The sequence below is a fragment of the Dermochelys coriacea genome, chromosome 27, assembly GCF_009764565.3.
Source record: "Dermochelys coriacea isolate rDerCor1 chromosome 27, rDerCor1.pri.v4, whole genome shotgun sequence".
NCBI lineage: Eukaryota > Metazoa > Chordata > Testudines > Dermochelyidae > Dermochelys > Dermochelys coriacea.
In genome coordinates this window covers 14147848-14166979 of record NC_050094.1, presented here as the reverse complement: position 1 = coordinate 14166979, position 19132 = coordinate 14147848, and the positions used below count along the sequence as shown (strand labels likewise).

The 19132-nt window shown below is 45.9% G+C and overlaps 1 protein-coding gene across 6 annotated transcripts in view; it reads left to right on the top strand.

Moving 5' to 3' along the window:
• LOC119848937 (junction plakoglobin) overlaps window positions 1-19132 on the top strand; it is a 53235-nt gene that overhangs the window by 7832 nt on the left and 26271 nt on the right. The window contains exons 1-2 of one of the 6 annotated variants that reach the window (XR_006277343.1): window positions 7584-7600; window positions 10064-10070. The exons of 4 other annotated variants lie outside the window; for them this stretch is intronic. The gene's annotated coding sequence lies outside the window, so the exon portion shown is untranslated. Of the gene's footprint in view, window positions 1-7583; window positions 7601-10063; window positions 10071-18558; window positions 19072-19132 lie in introns of those variants that run through there. One more of the 6 variants, XM_043503511.1, reaches the window with a different exon arrangement.

Below are 19132 nucleotides of genomic sequence, written 5' to 3'. Positions count from 1 at the left end.
TCTGTTTTTTCCACCAAATGCATCCGATGAAGTGAGCTGTAGCTCACGAAAGCTTATGCTCTAATAAATTTGTTAGTCTCTAAGGTGCCACAAGTCCTCCTTTTCTTTTTGCGAATACAGACTAACACGGCTGCTACTCTGAAACCTGCTTTCCAGCTGTGTTCCTAAATGGGGTTGGCCCGGCCATGGAGGTCCCTGTCACTTGACCAAAGTCCCTGCTGTTTGTAATAGAGGCAAAACACTCCAATAGATGCGTTCATTCTCTGATAATGGATTTGGAGAGGTTTAAAGGTCCATTTCATGTCCTTTGTTAATGTTTATTGAAGTAGGCTATAAAAGTACAGAATACCCAATTAAACTGTCTTTGTACATCCTAAATCTGTAACTATTCATCAGCTTGGAAGGGTTCCATAAAATGTCATGGAAATACCCATTTTACTGCAAATTTGGTTTAAGTGGGTTTGGCTGTTAAGCTATAGGAATGCAAAAGTGGGTCCCAGTAACCTCCCTCTCTCAGGCTTGCCAGAGAGTCCATGCAAAACAACCACTGTGCTGCAGCCACTTTAGAACAATAGATTTTTATCTTCTGTTGTCTCAGCAACCCATGAGTCATGGCTGTATCCTCCCCAAGTCAGTTTCTTTCAAACAGGGCTATCAAAATAAACTAGTCTGAGAGTGTCTCTACACAGCCCTTGCAGCAAGCCTCCCAGCCTGAGGGGTGGGGACAGGGACGGGAACCGGAAGTGAGGGACGTAGGCTAGTGGGTCTCATGCAGCGCTCCAAGAATAGCTGTGTAGACAGCGCTTTGAAATTGCAGCTCAGGCTCTGAAGCCGACCCCCTTCCCAAGTTTGCTGACCCAAGCTGGATGGCTTGCTTCCATGGGTTGCATAGAGATACCCTAAACATGCAGTCAGGATTGACAAGACTAGTGCTTAACCTCTCCATGCTTTCAACCAGCAGTCCTCCAGAAGGTGGGCTGTGTGACTATTGAAAACTTAACTTGGCAATTTGCTGGGTGTGGGGGTTGGTGCCATGGTGTCAGGAAGAACAGACTAGCTCTGCCTGCACATGAGAACAGGGTATTGGAAGCCCCCAGAGTCACTGCAGGCCTGGGCCACACCAGTGGTGAAGTGGGGAGAGTTTTAAGTGTTGCAGTCATAGTTCTGAAGAGCTCTCTAACCTCATCTACCCCCCTCCCCCCAGCAGGGTAGTGGTGTAAAACTGTAAAGGATTTAAAAACAGACGTTTTAAACATGACGACATCTCTCCAAAGTAACCTATGTCATAAGCCCACTAAAGCAACACCATGTCTTTCTCGGAGGAGTCTCCCCAGCAATGAGCAATTCTGCACAGCTGAGGAAAAAGGCTCTTCCTTCAGAACTGAGGGGAGTGGAAACTCCATTTATAGCATCGTGTCTTGGATGACCAATCCTGCTGGTGCAGAGCTGCATTTCCAGATGCACAAGAGCATCTTTTTGGGGAATACTTGGAGTAAGTTGAACATCACCTTGAATCCATGGTCACTTCACACTGTTGAGAGGTTACAGCTGTCTCTCATGTTACAACTTCCCCAGTGCCTAGCTTCCAGTTGGGAAGGTCAGTTGCTTCTACCACCTCTGAGGCTGATTCTCCTTCCTTATAGTTGCAGACCTTGAACAACTTCCCCTCTAGTCCCAGGCAATATTTATCCTTGATAATGACCAGTACAGTACTAATTGCGTTAGCTGGCTTCCCCCTATAAATCCATGATCAGGTTCAGGAGCTGGGGTCAGTAAGGTTTTAATGATTGTGAGGCTTTTCCAACTTTGAGTTTGGTCCTGTTGCTTCTAAAGTTTATCTCTAAGCCTGTGTTGTTCTTGTGCTGTGTAGGATTTGGCTTTTTACACTTTAGCTCTGGATCAGTTTCAGAAAACACTTGGTCTTCCATAGCACTTTTATCAGAGCTCTTAAAGCACTCCACAAAGGAAGGCAAGTACTTTCATCCCCCTGTGGTAGATAGGGAAACTGATGTCTTTTCTACATTTAAAAAAAAAAAAAGTTGCACAGATTTAAGTGTCCACACAGTTGTTTGCATCAGTTTGTTTCTGTTGCACTTCAACCTATTCTTAATTGAGGTCAGCCAAACCAAAAGAACTCGCTCTTAAACCAAGTGTGTCTATGGAGGGGTTGGTGGTGTAACAAAATCAGCTTAACTCCCACCCTTTAAATTAATCTGGTGCAACTTTCTCCCCAAGACAAGCCCAAAAGCAGAGTGCTGTGAGATGCCCAAGAGGTGGCAGGACTGGAAATAGAACTTGTCTTATGACAGGTTTCAGAGTAGCAGCCTTGTTAGTCTGTATCCGCAAAAAGAAAAGAAGTACTTGTGGCACCTTAGAGACTAACAAATTTATTTGAACATAAGTTTTCGTGAGCTACAACTCTCTATCGGATGCATGCAGTGGAAAATACAGTGGGGAGATTTATATACACAGAGAACATGAAACAATGGGTGTTACCATCACTCTTGTTACAGTGTGTATGGTAACACCCATTGTTTCATGTTCTCTGTGTATATAAATCTCCCCACTGTATTTTCCACTGCATGCATCCGATGAAGTGAGCTGTAGCTCACGAAAGCTTATTCTCAGATAAATTTGTTAGTCTCTAAGGTGCCACAAGTACTCCTTTTCTTTTTCCCCCATCCATTGTGACACACACAGCAGGTGGTTCAGAGGAGCAGTTGGAGGAGATGATTATATGGGGTAGCAGGAGTATTGTATCTGCATGTAGAAAAACTGGCAAAGGAATCTCAAAACCTGACTGAAGCAGCTTTAAAAGGGGGTGTAGTTGCATAGTGGCAGTCGCCAAAACAAAGCGCAAAATATTTCGGGAACTTGGAACCTTTGGGATGTGGAATAAAACAAGTGTGGCAGGGTCACAGTGAAGAGGGAATGAGTTGCTTGTTGATCCTTTAAGCAACGTCCACACTAGGAAAAGAGGAGTGTTTTAACATGTTACCTAATGTCATCAAACATGGGTGAAAATCCCAGTATGGACGAGGCCAGGTCCTAGTTTAACACATTAGCGGGTCATGGTAAGTCCTATTGGGGAAGCTTCCCTGGCAAATAGCAAAGATCTGGCTTGGCTAGATTGGGTTTCCTTACCATTTCTTGACAGTAATGGCTGAGAGGTATTCTACAGAAACTAATGTTTGTGTTCTCGCAAAGGGAGATGCTTTCTTCACTGACAAATTTAAAAAAGTCTGCTCCGCTTTGCTGTAGTGATTGCTCCTTCCTGACCCTGGTGTAACGTATAACCAAAAAGCACATTGCAGGTAGCTGCAAGTCCTGGTTCTGACTGTTTTACTGATCTCATCTAAAGATGTAAATGTTTTCAGGTATGAGCTTGCCTGGTCTAATTAGCTTGTCAAACTTCAGTTGAATATCACATTAATTTTGGAATCTGAAAGTGCTGGGGAAATGTTTCAGGTTAGGCATGTAAGCTGGTAGCTGGAATAGAATTAGGTTTTGTATGATCCTTCTCATTCTCTGAGTATCTGAAAGTGCTTTGCAGTAAGAAATAAGCTGTGGTAGCGAAGGGTGCAAGTAGTCAGCAGTCATACATGATGATTTTGGTTTTGGAAAAAGCTAAAATTCCTAATTAGGATCCACATATGTCATTGGACTTCTCTTCTTCACTATCTTACGTGCTTGTTGTGTGGCTTTGGGGAGACATGGACTTGCCTTCCCAAAGTGCTTTGGGTTCTGTGGATGGAAAGCATTCCCAAAGTGCTTTGGGATCTGTGGATGGAAAGCATAAGTAGTAAATTAAGTGCTGCTTAGTAGACAAGGGCATTAGGACTCATTTAGTGAGGGAACAGCATTAGCTGGGTGATGTGGATTATCAGCCTCTCTCCTTGGAAAATGCTCTTAATGTATCTTCTATCCTGCAGAGCTGTTTCAGAAAGACCAGAGATCTGATCTTCTGTTGTAAGTTTTCTCCATTGTCTAGGTTTTTGCCTCATGCCAGTCACCTTAGTACCTGAGGATCTCTAGGGCAGAGATCACGTATGACCAATCTGTAAAGCATCAGTGGTGCTGCATAAATAGCCTTGGTTGAAATTGAATCCATGGTTTTGTCCTAGGATGATCTAGTGCTCCCCACTGAACCATACTGGTACTACAGGTGTTTGCAGAATAAAACTCTTGTGTCTGCAGAGTGGGAGTTTTCTTTTCAGAACTCGGACCTCTTTTGAAACAAGCACGTAAGTGAGAAGTGGAGTTCTAGCTTTGAGGGTTAATACGTAGCCTAGGAGTATTGCTATGCTCTTAGAATCATAGAATCATAGAATATCAGGGTTGGAAGGGACCTCAGGAGGTCATTTAGTCCAACCCCCTGCTCAAAGCAGGACCAATCCCCAATTTTTGCCCCAGATCCCTAAATGGCCCCCTCAAGGATTGAACTCACAACCCTGGGTTTAGCAAGCCATTGCTCAAACCACTGAGCTATCCCTCCTTGCCTGAGATCTTGTTGACAAACAGACCTGCCACTTCTCTTGTATAAGAATAATGCGTATTTCATAAACGGCTAGGCTGGGGAACCAGTCCTCGGGCACAAAGATATTTCTAATTAGATGGAGGTTTGAAATATCTTTCTAAATCTGCCATCCCTGATTAGTTTTTCTGCAGATTCTGTCGGCCTTTAGGCATTTCATAATGCTTCAGTCACTCTGTTCTGAAATCATTTCTACAGAAAGGGCAGGGGACGTGGCATTCAATCTGAAGCTCTTAATGCAGACGCTGCTGTCTACAGATGTGTTTACATCATTAGCCCCAGTGCACTGAGAGTTCTGGCTTCTCAGTACTTAAAGCAAATGTGTCTCAAGGTTCTTTTCAGGATATTGAGTGAGAGACTTTGGTTTCTGCCCACTCCTGAGGCAGAATGGACAGCCCGGAGAAGGTGATCTGGGTTGCTAAATGTTTTTTGAATATTCCACACCTGGCTGACCAAAGCCATTACCCATGAACAGCTGTAAAAATAAATACAAACTGGGCCTGAGATGTTTTAGACAGCATGGCCTAAGGGTGGGGGGGGGAAAGGGGAGATACTGGTCTAGGAGCTGAAACTAGACCCCAGGTTCTTCTGTGTCTACTGTGACCATGGGCAAGTTGCTTCAACTCTGCCTCAGTTTCCCAACGTTGCCTTCCCCTTGTAAAGTACCTTGAGATCTCTGGATAAAAAATGTTGCCGCTGTTTGGCAGCAAACAGTGGCGGGGGTGGGAGACCATTTCCAGCTCCAGAAAGATAATTCTCTCTCCAGCTACGCAATGAAATTGGAAAGGGTGAACTCTGCTCAAGTTTTTTTCCAGTGCACTGAAGACAAATGAGACTTGTTAACGGATGAGTGTGGCTGTTGTGAATTCTTTAAAGGCTCATTTGGTTTTGGAAATAGCTAAAATTCCTAATTAGGATCCACATATGTCAATTGCATCATTTTGCTAGCAAACTTGTGTAAGAAGCATTCCCCTGCCCTTCTTTTGTGGAAAGTGCCTAGCTAGCAGAGGGGAGATGGGGGGTGGAAGGGGGCAGCTGTATAGCTTTCTGCGGGTGTCACATCTGTCTGCGGGTGCTATATCGGGAATGTGGAGCCATGCTGCTTTTGGACTCTGTCGCTTTGTGGCATTGACTAACTAGGGCATATCAAGGCATGAAGTGCATTTGCTTAACTGGTGGTAAAAAGACCTTTGGCCAATTTAAACAGCAGCCTAGTAATCACTCTGACAAGCAGACGGGGCACTAGTGGCAAACCATTAACTTGCTCGGACAGGCTGGGCGCTGACTGGTGTTGGTTATTTCTTATGAAATATCTGAACTCTGCAGATGTAATGCGGTTGAATATAGAAATGAAGTTAGGACCTAACAGCCCCAAAATCCTTTTGTTTTCACCCTCTTGAATTCCTTTCTTGGCTGTAAAATGGGGAGTGTGCTGCAGAAATACTGTATTTTTCTCGCCATTATCCAAGCTGGAAATAGCACGTGAGCGCCTCAAAGCCTAAATTTAAAGCCTGCAATTATTGTGTTCTTAGGGAGCTATTTGTTCGTAGCTTTTTAAAAGTAATAAAATCTGTCTTCTCCAGATGGAGTTACTGTGATTAATTGTATTGTTTTGGAGTCATGGGCAGCTCAAGCAAGCATGCCAGAATCTCCTATTCATGGGCAAATGGCAAGTTCTCTCATCTGTCCCACTGATATTTCCAACAAGAACAAACGGGCATTAATGAGAGAACCGGAGCATATAGAGTTTCTGTTCCTGAGGTTTGATGTTGGTTTCCTTAAATGAAAGTGTGACAGTTGTGGCAATTCTCTACAATAGCCTTGAAAAGCCTTATTGAACTAAGTTTTTAAGTATCTTTATATTAAATGCAAAGGATCTGTATTTTTGTGAGCCCGGCCGGTCAAAGGACTGTATCGAACAAAGTGGCAGACAAGAATGGTCTTTGGGGACAATATATGTGAAGTACATTTCCTGGGAAATGTCTAGGGGTGAGGTGAATGAAATCTTTCCCCCCCACACCCCCAATTTATGCATAAACCCAGCCTTTTGAAGCTTCCCTCTGAGGAAGGGACCCGTGTCTACTGATTACTGTTTTTGGCATCCGAAGCTCAAAGGCTCAGGCTGTGTAGAGGAAAGCCCAGTGCATGCATGGGGGTGCTTGTTCTGAGCTAAAGCCATTATGAGCTTGTAACCACAGAAGAACTCTTTAGTGGGGTTTGTAGGACTGACTTCTACCAGAGCCCCTGCAGAGTTGTGGGGTGATCTCTGGTACATTTATTATGATATCTGTAGATTCTTTTATTGGGTTTGATGTGCTTTCTCTAACGTTTTCACCTTAAGAATAAGTATACTTGCTTAGAAAGAGCTATGTGGTAACTTACAGCTGCGGGTAATTACGTTTTTTTGGAACTTGCAAATAGTAAACAAAGTGTAGGTGCTGTCCTGGTTAGACAGTTTGGTTTGCTGGGGATATCACAGTGGTGGTGGGGAACTGTACAGCCAGGACAAATCTCTGGTCAGCAGTGAGAGAGATGAAGGTCTCTGAGAGAGGTGATGACTGGGTGTCCTGGCTGGACCACGGAGGGGGACTGTTTTGTCACAGTGTAGGGCAACTGCACCTCTATTAATGCCAACTGAGACGTACTAAGATGCATTCTTGTGACCTTAATGACCTAGCGAAATATACTCTCCAAGGTGCCCATCCAGGTTTGTAGAGTGTGTCTGTCAGCATGGTATCAAGCACTGAGCCAAGTGCTATCGCTTGTTTCCTTCTGATAAAACTCACCGGTGACAGCTAAGTGCAGCTACTGCTGATTTTTTCCAGGAAATGCGAATGGTGAGAAGGAAGCTGAGCCCCATGCTGTAGCGCCAATAGTGATTTCCTGCACCAGAAGCTGTGTCCCCAGGAGAAGACCCAGCTTCTCCTGCCAACGAGAGAACATCCTCTTATGCAGAAAGGGTTGCTATTAAAATTCAAATGCCTTTTCTATTGAGGAGCACAGATGGCTCGTTCTGATCCTACACAAGGAGCAGCGCTGAGCGTGGTTTCGAAGAGGCCGTGGGAAGTACAGGGTCTATTGTGCATCTAAGGGTAATCCCCGAAGGCTGCCTTCGGGACTGTGGGATGCAGCCTTTATGGTGCTCTGTGCAAATGGAGAACGAGACGACCCCTGCCCCAAAGAGCTTAATCTGCCACATCTTGGAGGAGATGGGGAGCACTTGCAAGCTAGGTGACTGAGGGGTTGACAGGAACACGCTTCATTAGTGGCATCTTTATTTTGAATTGCCTTTGTTTTAAACCCCTGCCTAAAACTTGCCCCTTTGGTATGTTTTTGAATGAATCCTAGCCATGTTATATTTATGTATACCACTAACCCCCTAACCTCTTTTGTTTAGTTTCAACCCTTGCTTTTTGCTATTAAATATCTAACCTTAGCCTTTCTACGCTGCTCAGTGGAGAAGAAGGATGGGCTTGTGGTTAAGAGTATGGACTGGGACTCCAGAGCTCTGATTTAATTTCCTGCCTCTGACAAACCCTCCCTATATGTGCATGGGCAAATTGCTTAATCTCTGTCTCTGTTCCTTGACTGTGCAATGGAGTAGATCATTTCTGTTTAGATTAGAAGTTCCTTGGGGCATGGTCTCTGTTCTGTGTCTGTGCAACACCTAGCACAATGGGTTTCTGAACTTAGCATCTCTTGGTGTTGCCATAGGTCAGTTCTGCAGGTCTCCAGACTTTGATGTACCTAGAACATGTTTGTATGGGGGTTCTAGTGGAGGCAGCATATCTGATACTTAGATTTTGTCCCCACTACTAATTTCAGCTGGGCTTATAATTGAGTGTGGCTGGGTCTAAATCTGGCTGTGTCCCTGCCCACCTCGAGATGAGGAGTTGGTGTTCTAAGCTGGCGCATGGTTGTCTTTCTGCAGCTGGTCTGGCATGTTTCTTTCCACCGCAGTGCAGCAGGACAGCTCCTCCTCCCTTGTGCTTCTGTAACTGCTTTGTTTGATACTCTTGCCAGCTCTCTCTGGCAGGACAGGGTATGATGCCAGCAGCACAGGGGGCAGCTCTGTGTCCTGCTGGGCGTTCGACACGTACTGAGGCACTGTTGGCTGGCCACACTTTCCCAGAATGCACTGGTACAGCACTTTTAGCTGCATAGTAGGTGTGGATGTACAAATGCGTTTCATCTGTTCTTGTGCAACAGAAGCTGCAGTCTGCATCACCAGAACTCCATGTAACTGGGGCAGATGAGTGTTGCAAGTGTCTTTTGTAGACAGCTGAAGTGGGGACTGCCTTGAACATCATACCACGGTGTAATGAAGATGCGGTGCATTTCCTCTGGGGGTGTCACATTTGCTCCCAGGGTTTTGGCGGTGCTGCTCCTCTATGCCTAACTAGCCTCTCCACTTACATTCTGATGGTTGGGCCCCATATTTGTTTTTGGGGATGTTGGGAAGTCCCCAAGCACAGCTGACTGGCTTGGAAGAGCTGGTTTGTGTCCAGGGATTCTCTCCAGCTTTGTTAATATAAACCGATGTCTTTCCCAAACATCTTGTTAATGGGAAAGCAGGTCAAGGGGCGGGGAAAGGGCTTAACACAGAAGCATGCACGTTTAAAATAATTTTGCCTCTAGTTATTCTGATGTAGTAATTATCAGAGCCTTTGGATTTTGCTCTTAATAATGGGGCATGCATGTGCAATTACAACCAATGAGACTGGTCTCTGTTGACTCTTAACCTTGGGGAGGGTGATGCTGCCAAAGTGAAGATGCAATAATGGGGTGGCTTCAGGTTCTTAACCTGGGACGAGAGAGTGTGGGACGGGAGGAAAATAGAGGGAAGGGGAGTGGCTTCCCTTTTTTTACACATCGAACAGCAAAAATATATTAACAGGCTTATGAGACCACGTGGTGCGACAGGTTTGGCCGGCAAGGGCGATGGAATAGTTATGATTCAAAAATGGAAACTTCTGCAGTAACCTCTTTCAGCCAAACATACCTTTGGAAGTAGCTGACAGAAGGGTGTGGGAGGGTTCTGTGCGTGGTGTTCTCAAAGAATATGTGCATGCTTCTGGTGTGTCAGTCACCTTGGTGCTCTGTAAAATTGCTAAAGATTCCTTGGACCTTCCCATTGGGAAAAGAATTGGCTTTTCTTTCTGCTCACGTGGTAGAGTGGAATCAGCTTAGCTGACTGGGGTCTAACCAGCTCCCTGTGGCGAAAGGCCTGCTGATTGGTCTAAAGCAGCGGTGTCCAATAGAAATTCAGTGCTAGCCACACTTGGGGTTTTGAATTTTTCTTATTAGCCACATTATAAAAAGCCACATGCATTAGCCACAATTTAATAGCCTATTAGACACATGTGGCTAGTGGCAAACATATTGGACACCACTGGAGATTGCCCTGATACAGTATTGAGGGTGAATGTAACTGACTTGCATAAGTGCAACATAGGAGTTAGCATTAATCATGATAGCCCATTGTCCCCTGCTACAGTAGTACTTAGCCCAAGTTGCATGCAGGCCAAGATGCCAGGTTTGACTGGTGTCCCAGTCAGCTGTGATTGCAGGAGCGCTTTCCCTGATGCATGGGAGGTGCTGCAAAGTGTGTGTATACCAACCATGTCAGCAACGGTGCCCCACCCCACCCAGTGTTGCCAGGAGTTCCTGCCTTCCAAGCAATGGTGGCAGGAAAGAACATGCATAACACTCCACCCTCCCTCCAGATTGGGTGGAGCAGGGAGAGGACATGTAAAGTGGAGTTTCTCAGCCACTCAAGGATGGCCCATGTGAGGGTGTTTCATTGTTACAGCACTGCACATGTCAGGGCATCGCACCTTATTACTGCATGACTCCCTGACTCTCCATTTTAGGATAAACCAGGGGAGTAGCACATAGGGGCAGGAAGGTGACTTTTACCTCTGCCTATGGCATTGGTGAGACCGCTGCTGGAATATTGTGTCCAGTTCTGTTCACGTTTTATAGGATGCTGATGGAGAGGCTGCTGAAAAGAGCTACAAAAATGATTTGAGGTCTAGAGAAAATACCTTCCAGTGAGACTTAAAGAGCTCAGTCTGTTTAGCTGATCAAAAAGGTGATTTACAGTAATAGAAGTATCTTCATGGGGAGAAAACACCAAGTAGTAATGGGGTTTCTAATCTAGCGAAGAAAGGTAGAACAAGAACTGATGGCTGGAAGTTGAAGTCAGTTTGAAAAATCTGTGCCCAATTTCTGTGCAGGTGATTAACCATTGGAACAAACTGCCAAGGGCAGTGCTGGGTTCTTAATCTCTTGATGTCTTCAAATCCAGCCTGGACGCCTTTCTAGAAGAGGCTTTAGCCAAACGCAAATGAACGCATTATTGTGCTCACTAACTGGGGGAAATATAATGTCCTCTGAAAAACGAGCCCTTCAGTCTTGGATCATTTAATGGTCCTTCTGGCTTTGGCATCTCTGAAATGTCTCTTCATGGCTGAGTTACTCACTGCTTCCGAGGCTTAATCCAATGGAAAATATCAGCATGAGACACAATAGAACAGGCCGATCGGCTGCTTGTGTTAAGCATACCCAAGTGTACGTATGGCGGTGAGATAATGCCCTGAGCTGCATGCTGTCTGGCAGATGCTGGCTCCCTGGCCTTCCCTTGTGTGGGGCTTTTGCTTCCATGTGGTAGAAAGCAGAACAACTTGCAGCAGGTAAGGAAAACATGCAAACAGCTAGCGCATTGGTGGCCCATGAATGGCCATTTCGGCTCACCATTTGCTGTGTATCTACAATAACCAGACTTCAGCAAAAGACCTAAAGGAGGCGGGTGTGTCTCAAACAGCTTTCAGGAGGATCGTATACTTCACTTGCTGGGGGAAGATAATTGTAATGACCAGCACTGTGCATATTCTTAAAGGGGAGAGTAGTGGAAGCTATTAATACATAACACCTTGTCATGGTATGATAGGAGGTGCTGAAATATTACAGCCTGAACTTGACTTGAGTATGTGGGCTTGTCAATAATTATTAACTTGGGTAAACCCAAGGCACTTCCAGGGTTTGGAGAATGCACTCATCTCTTGCATCTGTTCTTGTGAGCTGTACTGATGGAGAGCTGCAACCAAACAAAGCAGGTAACTGCAGAGAAACACACAGTTTGGAGGGTGGCTCTTGATTTGAGCTGAGATTTGTGTGAAGGAATGCATGAGAAATGCACACACCACTTTGTGCATGAGGGAGGATGCTTTGTAGTAGCCTTGTATCAACAGTCTTGGAAATGACCTTTGCCTCCCAATGATGGCATTTAAAAATTACTATTTTGTAATAACCTCCTCCAGTCAGCTGGCCCGTCTCCAGAGGCCCCTTCCACTCTTTCTGAGCAACTTGGAATGATGTTATCCAAGAGCCTGTTGATCATTGTTCATCTACCTGACATGGGAAGCTGGGGGAACAGTTCCAGTGCAGTATGAACATGCCAGGAGAACAGAAGAATTCATTTCCTTTGTTTGCATGGATGATAAGGACAGAGCTAGCAGAGTGGGGGATGGGGGGGGAGGGAGGGAGGGAGTGAATTATGTTGTGCTATTTCAGCTTTCTTTTAAAAGATCACTGCTCCTGTAACACACGAGTCGTCTCCTCATTAAAGGTCCCTCCGTTCCCTTTGAATACCTCAACTTTCCTTCCCTGTAAAGCCTCCATTGAAATGATTTAAGCTACCGAAGGTCTGACTCTTTATATATTTAATGCTTTTATTTTTCATTGATGCTGGTGGAATCTTGAAAAGCTGTGCGCTCTCTCCCTCCCCCATCCTTGTTTCTCCTTCTGGAAAGGGACCCCTTTCATAACCTCAGCAACTAGTCTTTTATAGAGCACTGCATTTACCGTGCCTTCCATCTGAGCTTCATTAGCTGTAAATATTGCAGCTTTTTTTTTAAGGAGGAAAAGCAGTTTTGACCTGCTCCTGAAGTTAACCCAATCTCCGCCTTGGAGGGTGGCATAGGAAGGTGTGGACAGGGCCTGGACATACTTCTTGATCCCTGTACAAAGCAATATGGGCTCCATTCAGACCTTGTAGATCACTTTAGAACTTAGGCAGTGCTTTAGGGCCACAGTTTTAAAAGTACTTAGGTCCCTGGGCACTTCTGAAAATTGCAGCAGAGCTCATGGAGTTGGGCATGTCGTGGGATAACACCCATGGGAGTTAGGCACCTAGGCACTTTTGAAAACCTCACTAGGTACCTGTCTGCATCTTTAGGCACCTATATACAGCCCTTAGACACTTACCCCTTGGAGGGAGGTGTGGAGAGATTGTGTTAAGTGGCGTTCCAGGGCCACAGATGCTGTCATGAGATCCCAAAGGTTTCCTGGCTTCTATACCTCACACAGAGGATTTGATTGGTGCTCCAGTGGGGTTGCTTTACGCGCTTTTGGGACACCTTCAAGGCCAAATTGTATCCATGATTATTTGCTGCAAAGTTAGGGTTCATTGCAGGACAAAACATGTGCTGTTTTTAATCCCCTGTTGTGGTTAGTAAGTTGTGAATGCATAGGCTTTTTTGCTACCTTCCATGCTAAAGAAGCCCTGTTGGGAGACCTCTCCCATTGCTGTGGGCTGAGGAAGGGGATGCCAGGCCACATGACAGTTGGAAATGCTGGAGGGGCTCATGGATTCAGGACTGCCCCGAGTCAATCCATGGCATTGTGATGGGCAGAGTGGGTGGTGCTCCCAAACGTGAGTGGATTCAGTGTTGTGTGTAAGGTCAGACAGGCTGAGATCTGGGCTTAGCGCTAAGAAGAAATTGGTTTCTGTCTAATACTTCCCCTGTTGTGTGAGGGGAGGAGATAATCAGGTGTGATACTCAAGGGGCCTACAGATCACCTCCAGGAAGTGTGTGAATTGGGCATGTAAAGCTCTCTACAGTTTGGGACTTGGGCTATGACTGGCTGCGTGAACACGGAGTTAAAAGGGAAACTCTTCTCCTTCCCCTAGCTGTGGCGCTGTTCCTGACAGCTCTAGAGACCAGCACTTGTGTCTAGCACATTTCTCTCTTCCCTGCTTTCTGTACCTCAAGTGTTATCTAATTTGCTGGTGGGAGGATTTGAGATCACCTATCTTAAAATCTGTGCCTCTTGCTACATGTGTCTGTCAAGCTGCCTTAAATGCCTCTTTTAAAGGCCTGAGTAACTAATTGCATTTGCTCAGGCTCATCCCACTTGCGCCTCACTGTGAACAATGCACCGATGAAGTGAGCTGTAGCTCACGAAAGCTTATGCTCTAATAAATTTGTTAGTCTCTAAGGTTCCACAAGTACTCCTTTTCTTACTGTGAACAATGTGATTCCTGAATGGGGAGAGCAACAGCCCTTTGACCTTTTGTTCTCTCCCGGAAAATGGAGGGGCTGCTCCTTTGCCTGTTCCCTCCCTCGCTCCTTCTGTAAGGGAGGGCAGCTGGCTTTGGGTTTGTTCTCTATGTAGAATGGCAAATGAAATTCTAAAAACTCCCAAGTGTGGGGAAACTGAGGGGCTCCCCCTCTTAACACCATCTTACCCAAGGTGTTTTTAAAGTTACTGGCCTGCCTCTGAAGGGTAGTGCTTTAGAATGCTCAATGTCAACACTTTTAGTTTGAAATCTACTAAAAATTCTAAGCATAAGGTAAGATTTCTAAAGTGTAACTAGACTGTCTGGTTATGGCAGGGTAACCCATAAACACTGTGGCTCTTCAGCCTCTAAGCGGAGCAGATGCTTAGCAGGATTCTCTGTGTTGTCCAAGGGTTAATGTAATATCCCTGAGCTTCATTTAACCTATTTTAGTGGTTAGATACTGCTCTGGTAAGCCCTGTGTTCTTGGTCTCAAATCCTTTTAACTGGCGCTGGCCGTTCTGGCTTTCAACATTGGCCTGTGATTTGAAAGGGGAAGTGGGGTAGAATTCGGTCACGCACTCCAGTATGGGGGCACAGTGTCCCCTTGTTGTGCCTTGGTATGCATAGCTCCTACCCTTCAGTCCTGCACCACCCTCTCCTCCCCCCCCCCCCATATGAAGCTGGCTGAGTGATTTGAACCCGACAACTGGAAGTGTCATGACCAGGAGCTGAGCATCTCTGGGGATAGGTTGTTTTTTAGGCAACAATATTTACAGCTTCCCTGCTGCTTTTTTGGGGTCACTCAACAGTAAATCAGTTTACAGTTGGAACTCTAATAAAGATTCTGCTGCCTGCTTGGCACAAAGAAGGGCAAGTTTATCTCAGGGAGCAAAAGGAAAGGGCCAGACACAGGCATTTGAGCTGCAAATAGATGCAGATTTATTGGAGACTTCCTTGTCAGACGTTATCTGTGCAAAGATGAAGCTGTCTGGATGCAGATCAAATAACTTTGGAGATATGAGACTTCTAGTCTCTCTCTTTCCAGCTGTAGCTTCCTCTGCTCCTTGTCAGGATCCTTGACTCCAGGATTGTAGCAGGAAAGAATTAAACCTTTTAAAAAAGGTCATTGCTCTTGGGGAGCGGATGGCTAAACCATCTAGCCTGACATGATACTTGGTTCTCTTTTGACACTTTTGTGCCCTTAAATAAACTTTGCACATCTAGTTTCATGTTCCTCCCGACATGCGCATGGAATTGGCCAGTCTGGAATCTCCATGGTTTTCAGCTGTCAGTAAATGCCTGGCTGTGGAAGTGAAACCCAGTTCACTAGAGTTGCTTACTCCCAAAAGTGGTGTTGGTGGCATGTTCCATAAAAACTTTCAGGGCTAGAAACGGTCACACCAGTTAATAGTCAGTGGTTCCACCATTTTTTTAGAGAGTTCCCCACTGCCTGTGCAACGATTTGGCTGCTTCATAGAGTTCAGTTGGTCATATATTGGGCAGTGACTTTGCCTGAATTCCTGAATCTGCAGAGTGGTATTTTCCCACGCCTCTGAGGGAGCAGCCTTGTGCCCCATTGAGCTACTGCACCTTGGATACCAAAGTGTACTCTCCCCATCAAGTGCTGGCTGTTGGGGAAAACGGCACATGCTGATGGTTTGGTTGGAATGGGGAGCACTGTTCCCCCCCTATTGCTAATGATCATTGATAGTTGGTGGTCAGCGTTTGTCCTATCAGCATAACAGTAGCCCTTGTAACTGCAAGCCAAACACTTGCAGTTGAAAAGGCACAGGTTAGCCCCAGCTTCTCTACAGTAATTACACTGAATCAGTTCAGTAGGGCAGTATCTTGTGTGACTGTTGAATCTTTCTGGTGATCAAGCTAGGTGACACTCAGTCCACTTCCATTGCACACTCTGCATTGGCATCTGGATTTTTCTTAACTTTGACAGATCTCTAGAAAGAAGCATGCTTGGGGCAGTGCGGCTGCTGCTGTCCCCTTTGAGGATGTGGAACCGTCCAATAGATTTTCTCAGCTTCCTGGACAGTCTCCCAGCATATTCCTTGGTTCCAGGGTCACAAGTATAGCGCTCGCTGCAGCTCTGTCCCTTCTGACTGCACGCCTCGTGCCATGACTTCTGGTATGGAATTATGCAAGTCTTCCATTCTGAGATTGGGCGTTGAGCTGCAGCATCCTTCTGTATCAACCGAGCTTAACCAGCAGCTCTGACTGGGTATGGCACCCATGGTTCTGCCCTTCTGGAGTCTGGGACCAGTGGTAGATAGTGACTAGCAGCTTTCTTAAACCCAAGTGTTAAACCTGTAACAGCAGGAGTCAGGAGGGAGGGAGGGAAAAAAGTCTTAAACTGTCTATATGCAGGACTCTTCCCAGAGGCATTGCCATCCTCTAAAGGAGACCCGAAGGAAGCTTCTCTGTCCCAGGTGCCTGTAGCTTTGGGGTCTAGGACAGATATCGGTCCCTTTCCCCGTAACTTCCTTTCCCTGGTTGAGGTTGTGTCCTTTTAAACTAGTTGGGTTTTTGTTCTCCTGTGTTCCCAGACTTGGGCCTCTTCCTGAACAGACTAGTGGGGGGGGGGGGGCTCAGCAGGTGGTCAGAGGTATACCATTAAAGGGAATATCTCTTGTCATGTCCCATAAGTGTTGGTAGATGGGCGGCTATCTCCAGCCATTGTTCTGCTTCCTGTTTTTTACCAACTGCCTGCTATTAAACTAAACCAACGTATTCATGCAGTAAACCCCAATGATCTGGTCAATGTACAGAGCTGCCACAGTGTGATCTGGTCCCCATCTGTACTGCATTCAGTGGGTGCTGTTTGCACCCATCAAGACAGCTGCACAGGGTCATTGTCTAGGAGGTGGTAGCTTAGCAGCTGTGGCTCCTCCTGTCTGGATATCTCCAGCTCCTGTGCTGGCACAACAAAGAGTGTGGAGCTGCATTAGAGTTGAGTGGCAAGTCCATGTCTAGAGCTCCTGCCAGCAGAGCACTTCCAAAGTGATGGATGGGAATGTGCTGCATATTACTGTCCCGGACTCCATTAAAGGAGCAGGGCTTGACCTTCATGTGGTCTCCTGGGAGAGATCTGGTGTCCGCTGCTGTAGCTGCTAATAGAATGGGAAAACTCCCCCGCCCCTCATAATAAGCATTTCCTGTTGGTTTTTCATGCTACACCACCCCACAAGCATGGGGAGCAGCCTAGCAGATACCTGGATCATGTGTTTTTTTTTTTTTTTTTTTTTTTAAACGGACAAGTCCTGATATAATGACCGTTCTCTGAATGTAGAAGTTTTTGGTGGCAAAATTGGTTACTGCTTGTTACAGGGAAGGAGGACCCTGTCCCTTGTGTGGTGGTCTGTCTGTGCTCCACTTTCCCTGAAGACCCCTGCAATGCTGCCAACGCAGAGTTCAAAACTCATGAGTCTGACCCCCAAAATTATGAGACTTCAATTCAGTTTTTTTAAAATTTGCCTTCTGGTTTTTATGCCTTCAGGGCCACATTTTCCAATTGTCCTCCACAGCAACAGGGCTAAGCACTTCAAGAGTGGAGGAGACTGTAAAAAGGGACTGAGAGACTTTTTCCATTGGACCATATAAACTGGAACCATAAACTCACTGAACATTAAATCCCACCAAATGAGGGTAAATCCATCCTCATCATTGTATCCACTCATTATACTCCACACCTGAACATAGCCATTATATGAACAACATACCCCCATATCTCGATGTCTGTACTTTGACCTGTTAAACTTTTACCCCCTATCGGGGAGATTGCAGATTAATCTGTACCTTATTCCCTGATAATCAGAAACTTGTATGCTTAAACGCTGTACCGTTTTCTTCAACATCATCTTAATAAAATGATTTAATCTGTTCCCATGGCTTTAAGGTAAATACCAGGCTGAGTGTTGGCACACTGGTCACTCTGCATGGGTCCTCTGGTCACATCTCGCTTCAGCTCCACTTGCTGCCTGCCCTCTGGTCTTCCCGCAAATTCTCTTGCTCTTTCCAGATCCGAGCGGTGTGTTTGTGGTATTGGAAACCCTTTTATGTACAGGTTTCAGAGTAGCAGCCGTGTTGATCTGTATTCGCAAAAAGAAAAGGAGGACTTGTGGCACCTTAGAGACTAACAAATTTATTTGAGCATAAGCTTTCGTGAGCTGAATGCATCTGATGAAGTGAGCTGTAGCTCACGAAAGCTTATGCTCAAACAAATCTGTAAGTCTCAAGGTGCCACAAGTCCTCCTTTTCTTTTATGTACAGACCAGTTGACCTAATCTCTGTTTACATGCCTGCATGCTGTAGGTTAGCTTTCGTCATGCTAGTGACAACCAAGGGCATTGCCTTCGTGACGGCTAATTCTCTCCTACGAGACCTCTTCAGGGCTAATATCCTGGGGAAAGGATTCTCTTTGACTTGGAAGGCATGGAAAGAAACTCTGTACTTAACGCTTTGGAGCAGGAGGCCACGTAGCTGATATGGGTGGCATGTCACAGAGCAGCCTGGCACCAAAAGAGAGATTTTCAAGGCTGAGTAAAGGTTTTGCATGTCATTTGCTCTACAGAAGACTGCCTGGTTGCATTGCTACCTTGTTCTATGCTCTGACTGCAGCTGCGCAGAGCATACCTTCGCTCTGCTTGTGTCTCTGCACTGAACAGGGTGAAGACTCAGATACCCTTTCTTCCAGTCCCTCCAAATTACGGGCCCAAGCCACCCGAGGGACCACCTCTGCTGCAGCAGCAGTTAAGCATCTCTGCAGTGGTGGCCACGCACTTGGCATGTTGCCTGCAACTGGGAGGCCAGAAAAAACATGCATCTTGCTGCCTTCAGAATGAATTTCACTAGCTTTCCTGTGCTAAACCCCCTGATCTGACAAGGGGACAGAGCTGGATTCTCCTCTGGGGCTCCTAGGTCTCACAATGCACTTACACTGTGGGGAGCACAGCAGAAACGCATAGAATAGATAGTTCCTGGAGCAGTTGACATTTTCCGAGCCCTTAGTCAAACAGCGACATTCTTTTTCTGCTAGCTCAGTTGCCTAGAAGCGCACTTGCTGCAGGCTCACTCCTTGCTTGAGCTGCGCTACTTCCTAAACCTACAAAGACACTTCTCAAGGTGCGAAGGATCAGGCTTATTACTAGCTCACTCCATGCCTCTGACCAAAGGCTGCCAGGTGGGTTGAAATGTGGCTCTTTTTATTCTGTAGCATGGATGAAACTCTGGAGAAAACTAGG